This window comes from Benincasa hispida, chromosome 10, assembly GCF_027475165.1.
Source record: "Benincasa hispida cultivar pf3 chromosome 10, pf3_genome.v1.1, whole genome shotgun sequence".
In the NCBI taxonomy this organism is placed as follows: Eukaryota; Viridiplantae; Streptophyta; class Magnoliopsida; order Cucurbitales; family Cucurbitaceae; genus Benincasa; species Benincasa hispida.
Window position 1 is genome coordinate 52,121,073 of NC_143487.1, and position 6,924 is coordinate 52,127,996.

General features: G+C 35.1%; 1 pseudogene across 1 annotated transcript; it reads right to left on the minus strand.

Annotated features, from left to right (window-relative positions):
• Positions 1-362: 362 nt before the first annotated feature.
• On the minus strand, positions 363-1,758 carry LOC150033454 (small ribosomal subunit protein uS2c pseudogene; annotated as a pseudogene). Its single transcript, XR_016524141.1, has 2 exons — positions 1,592-1,758; positions 363-1,145 (listed from the first exon to the last, which is right to left on the minus strand). The product of XR_016524141.1 is annotated as a small ribosomal subunit protein uS2c pseudogene (transcript).
• Between the last annotated feature and the right edge of the window lie 5,166 nt (positions 1,759-6,924).

A 6,924-nucleotide genomic window follows, 5' to 3' on the forward strand; every position in this document is an offset into this window, starting at 1 on the left:
CGTTAGTAGGAATGGTTTGTGGACTACGAACAGCTATAATGGCTGAACCTAATAAGATAGCAATTACAACCCAAGAAGTAATAAGTACTTGGGCATGTATTTGGAAACCTCCTATTTGCCAATACAAATGTTGGCCGACTTCCACACCAGATATATCGTATAACCCTTTTTGTGTGTTGATAGAACATAATAGAATATTCATATTGCCCTCTGAAAGAAATAGAACTTAAAACAAATTATTTTGATTCGGCTGTCTTTTTTTTTACTTGCAATTATTTTGATTCGGCTGTCTTTTTTTTTACTTGCCATGAGTTGTCTATTTTTTATACCAATTTATTACATTACAATATCCCTAGTTTTTTTTATCTTTTTGGTGCGATTCGGGAATAGTAACCAATTCCCTAAATCTATGGAGTTCCCCCAAAAATTGATTTATCTTATTATTAATCAAGAATTTCGTATAGAGCTAGAATGACCCTCAGAAATTGCAAATACTAATTTGTTAAGAATTAATCGGATTGAAGCTATAGCATCACCATTCGCTAGAATCGAAATATCTGCGAGATCGAGGTCACAATTTGTATCAATTAAACAAATAGTTGGAATTCCCAACGTGATACATTCTTGAAGAGCCCGATATTCTTCTTGCTGATCAACGATTATTACAATATCGGGTAACCCCGTCATATATTTAATCCCACCCAGATATGTTTGCAAGTGAGATAATTGTCTCTTCAACATAGTGGCATCCCTTTTCAGAAGATGGTTGAGTTCCTCCGTTTTGTTCCATTCTCAAGTCCCTGAACTTATGAAGTCTCGTTTCTGTAGTAGACCAATTTGTTAACATCCCCTCGAGCCATTTTTTTATTAACATAATGACACCGAGCCCTTGTTGCAGCCTGGGCTACTGAATCTGCTGCTTTATTTTTGGTACCAACAATTAAGAATTGTTTCCCCTACTTGTTGCATCAAAAACAAAATCACAAGCTTCTGATAAAAAACGAGCAGTTCTAGTAAGATTTATAATATGAATACCTTTACGTTTTGTAGAGATATAAGGTGCCATTCTAGGATTCCATTTCCTAGTACCATGACCAAAATGAACTCCGGCTTCCATCATCTCTTCCAAATGGATGTTCCAATATCTTTGTCATTTCTCCCCCCACTTCCTCATTTTTTTCTTAAAAAAAAGAGACGAGCTGAAATAGAAACAAATAATTGTTCCCATGGAATCTTATCCTCTACCTCGACCGGGGATTGACTGTTGATACACGATCCAAGCCATTAATTTTTTTCTATTCGTTATTATCTTATTACCAAATCAACGCGTCTAGTTAATAGGATGACTCCACTTTTAGAATCATTAAATCCTAGAAATTCTTGTTCTAATGTATCATGTAAATTAGTTGAAATGAAAAAATCAAATAATTCTTTGTGGTGGAACAAAATATCTCTCATTTCCCCTTCGAAATTTTTTTTTTTGGGGGGGTTTCTAAAGGAATATTGTTATGTTGCCTAGAACGGTGCGCTAATTCTCTGAATCCGGTAACAACGGGTATCATTCCTCATAGAACAACATTCTCTTTCAAACCTCTCAACCAATCGATATGACCTCGGAGGGTGGCTTTTGCTAAAACTCGAGCAGTTTCTTGAAAACTTACTTCCGATATGAAACTTTGAGTATTTAGAGATGCTTTCGTTATTCCCAATAATACGGCTCGGTAACAGATCGCTTCTTCCAAAGCACGCCCTGTTCATTCCACTCGCAACAATCCAATGAGTTCGCCAGGTGAAAAAACATTAGACATTCCATCTTCTGAAACCAACACTTTTGATGTTATTTGATGTACAATAATTTCGATATGTCTATTATGGATCTCCACCCCCTAGGATCGATAAACCTTTTGGATCTTATTAACCAAAGAGATACAACTTTGCACTATCGTTAGTTCAGCACCAATCAAAAATCCCCAAGGAATTCCAAAAATTCTTGTTATACGCTCGTTCCAACCCTCAATTCTCTTTTATAGGCTCATTGATATTGAATCAATCGAATGCACTTCTAATACTTTTTCTACTTTTGGAAGACCCTGTGTTATATCACCAGATCGTGATTTTTCACATATAAATGTAACTAAGGTATCTCCTTCGTAAAGGATTTCGCCATAATGGCGATGAACAGTTGCTCCTGAAGTGGCCAAATAAGGCTTAGCTGATCTTATTACTATAGAATCAACTTGAACAATTATAATTTGACCCGATTTTAGGTGTGGTCTATTTTTGGCTATACATACATTTTCAAAAAAAACTGTCCAAGGCTAATTCTTGTAGGCGTTTCTTCACAATAATTATGGTGATAATTATGATGCAGAAAATGCCAATTCAAATTAAATATATTGAAAATGATGTTACTACATGGATCGGAATTCAAAATCCCCCCGTTTTCATCCATTAAATAATATTTAAGTACTTGAAAAGTCTGTTTTAAATTGTCAAGTTGCAAATATTTAGTTAGGGAGATCCACATCTATGAATTGAAAGGTCCGAATGATAAACTCTGCAATCAGTTGTTAGAATCAATAGGTCTTCAAATCGTTCATTTGAAAAAATTGAAACCCTTCTTATTGGATGATCATGATACTTCCCAAAAATCGAAATTCTTAATCAATGGAAGAACAATATCACCATTTTTGTTCAATAAGATACCAAAGTGGATGATTGACTCATTCCATACTAGAAATAATCGCAGGAAATCCTTTGATAACACGGATTCCTATTTCTCAATGATATCCCCCGATCAAGACAATTGGCTAAATCTCATGAAACCATTTCATAAAAGTTCATTGATATCTTCTTTCTATAAAGCAACTTGACTTCGATTCTTGAATAATTCACATCACTTCTGCTTCTATTGTAACAAAAGATTCCCTTTTTATGTGGATTATGTGGAAAAGACCCGTATCAATAATTATGATTTTACGTATGGACAATTCCTCAATATCTTGTTCATTCGCAACAAAATATTTTCTTTGTGCGGCGGTAAAAAAAGCCATGCTTTTTTGGAGAGAGATACTATTTCACCAATCGAGTCACAGGTATCTAACATATTCATACCTAACAATTTTCCACAAAGTGGTGAAGAAAGGTATAACTTGTACAAGTCTTTCCATTTTCCAATTCAATCCGATCCATTTGTTCGTCGAGCTATTTACTCGACCGCAGACATTTCTGGAACACCTCTAACAGAGGGAAAAATAGTCAATTTTGAAAGAACTTATTGTCAACCTCTTTCAGATATGAATCTATCTGATTCAGAAAGGAAGAACTTGCATCAGTATCTCAATTTCAATTCAAACATGGGTTTGATTCACACTCCATGTTTTGAGAAATATTTACCATCCGAAAAGAGGAAAAAAACAGAGTCTTTGTCTAAAGAAATGCCTTGAGAAAGGGCAGATGTATAGAACCTTTCAACAAGATAGTGCTTTTTCAACTCTCTCAAAATAGAATCTATTCCAAACATATATGCCATGGTTCCTTATTTCAACGGGGTATAAATATCTAAATTTTCTATTTTTAGATACTTTTTTAGACCTATTGCCGATACTAAGTAGCAGCCAAAATTTGTATCCATTTTTCATGATATTATGCATGGATCAGGTATATCATGGCGAATTCTTCAGAAAAAATTGTGTATTCCACAATGGAATCTGATCACCCTTAAGAGAATAAAGTTTTCTCTGCAGACCCTTCTCACACAAAATTACTTCTCCTTACCAAATTAAGGAGTCTGCACATCCTTGATTCTTTGTCCGGAGAATAATGAGTAAACCAAGTGATGGTGTCTCCTGTTCGTGAGAGGCATTTTCCAGTTCGAGGGAGATTTGCGTTCATGTTGTTCAGTTTCGAGGAGAGGAATTGCGAGAAGAAAAGTATTCAAGGGTTATTTCTTCTCATCCTTTTCTCCGTAGAAGTATGTTGTAACTTATAAATATTTATCTCGTTCTTCTATAATTTCTTTGTTTTCTCAAGTTTTTCAAATTGAATTACATTGGCACATGTATTCATACGCTTCTACTATAGAATTCCATTCCTTCAATTGGTATCCGAGCCATGTTGTGCCTTTGTTTTTCATTTTTGAAACAAAAAATTTGAGAAAAGGTGGATTGTTTTCTACATAATGTATGTGGGTTTGCGTAATAAATGTTTACAAATATTGGTACTTAGATTTTTAACTTTTTACTTTGATTTGATAAATGTAAATGGTCGGTGTTTTGGGAATTTATTCTATAAATCGTGTATGTAAGTCCGAGTCGCTCGTGGTGAAGTGTTTGTTGTAAAAAAGGCCAAAAACAGAGGTGAAAGATGAATTTTGGAGTGTAGACCTGAGAGGTTTCTATGCGTCATTTCTACCGTATCGAGCCAATAAGAGGTTGGATACCCTTTGTTCAAGACGTGAAATCAACACTTAAGGAAACTATTAATCTACTTACCCTAAAGGCAGGAAGAAATGAATTTCATCTTGTATAGTTATGTTCCTAGTTTTCTACTTGGACAAGTCCACAAAATGGTAGGCTTATTGAATCAGCGACTCAGGCAACTCTCACTCATACAAATGAAAGGACGACCCCCATAGATGGGAATCCATAACTCACTTAGGATTTAGTCAAGTTATATATGGCCGTCTTATGAAATATTAATCTCTTTAATCAATGATGTTACAAAGAGATATTAAGTATTTCGCGGTCTAGACTTATACAATTTGATATGAAAACCCTAGGATTTGAAATTTAGGAACCCAAATGTTGAACCCTTAATATCAAATTCCAAGACCATCAATCAATTTGACAACAATCCTAAAGAGAAGGATTAGATTTAGATTACCTTTTGATCGAAGGCTAAGAGATAAGGAGAATTACTTCCTTACTCCAAGTTCGAACACTCCACAAGCAAGATGATCTGACTTACCTGAATGTTCTTGGCATGCAACCTTGATTCAAGAATTGCAAAAGTGGCAATGAAACTCTGTCATCTACCAGAGAACTTTCATTTAAAGAAAACCCTAAAATTCAAAAAATATCAAAACTATCATACTGCATTTTTCTTCCCTCCTTTGAACCCATCCTACTTAACTAAAGGGACTTAAAAAATCCATTCTACCCCTAACTAAAAAAGGACTAAAAATCCAAACAAAACATATATGTGTCCAATAATGAAAATATCCAAAAAATTCAGGTATGTTTGCAAATTAAAATAAATCAACAAAGTTCAATTGATTTCATTTTGTTGTTGGGAAGGTCCTAAAACACACAGTTTGTAATTTTGGAAACATGTTCTATTAATCAATAAAAGTATTGTTGAAAAATTTATTCAATACAACGTTTGTTGAAATTGCATTATGTTATAAAATCCAATAAACGAATTCATCGTTCATGTGAGGACATGCGAGTGGGAGCATCCTATGCAAAATATGTTTGCATAAGATTGTGTAACGACCGGATCCTTACACATTATGATCCGACCGCTACGACATGCATACTTAGACTTTTCTATCATGAGATGAGTTTTGGTGAAAATTTCAAAGAACATATCTAAATTTTATTAATTAGATAGAAAACTATATAAAAAGTTTATTTATCAAAACATCAGGATCCATAAAACATTAGCGTGGTGGTACAAAATGCATATGCCTATAATAGTGAGTTTGATGGTTGGCCATTTGAGCGACGTCCAATTCTGCCATCTACGCTGTGTCCTTACCTACAAAGTCTGTAAAAATATAGGATGAGTATATAATATACCCAGTAAGTAGTTCTCACGTAGGGTAGTGACCAAATGCACAATCACAAGCAACATGTCATGAAAACATATGGTTGGGACCGAAAACGTATAATAACATGTGGTGGTCGGTTATGCTTCCAACATAAATCTCTCCTCCCTGATAGGAAGATGAGGACCTAAGCGAAAACTAACCCATCTGATGATTAGCGGGTCATGCAGTCAGTAGGGCCAGAGTCGCATCCAACATCAACCATTAACATAAACGTAAGATTAGACTGGAAGCATAACTTACACCTAATTAAAACTTGATTTTAACGTAATCGTGAACAAACATAATGAATGGGGTCCCTTGTAGATAAATGTGTTCTAAACATGTAATGCAATATAACAATTAACATAACCATGCAACATAATAAAGGTACACTACCATAGAACACTTAAAGAGAGGGTGAGATAAACTACTTACCTTGACTGTGATCTAATTATTCCTTATTATTCTTTATGATTTGATCAGTAGAGCTTTCCCTTTTTAAACTAGAAGGAAATTTGGGCAGCACCTTACCCGAGCTTTTCTCTTTTAGCCTCACAGAACTTCCTCACTCACACTTACTCTTTCACACGATTCTTTGTTACTGAGATTTGTTTGAGAATGGGTTAAATCTTCAGCAAAGGGTCCTATTTATAGTATTTTTCAGCTCTTCTCAGTGTGAACAATCATCCTACAGGTGGCTTCCTTAAAATTACTTAGGGTTTAAAGATTCCTCTCAATAAGACACCTAATCTTGGCTAACGTTTTCCCTTACGTCATCATTCTTTGTTTGTATTCAATTTTTGGGTTTTTCCATGTATAATCTATAAGATCGTGGCCAAATTCAACGCATAATCCACGCTTCTGTCCAAATCTCGCTCTCTTTATTCTCATAATCTCGCTCTCTCCAGCTTTCTCACTGATTTGGCTCTCGCGACTCTCGCTCTCGCTCCCGCTCTTTCCTACTGTCTCGCTAAGAATCTCGCTCTCTTTACTCTCGCTCTCTCCAATGTTCTCTCCAATCTCGCTAGTTTTCATGCGTGGTTGCCTTCACTGCTTGTGGACTCCACTTCCTCTTTTTAACTCTTTCAAAAGAGTATATGGGCAATTAATTC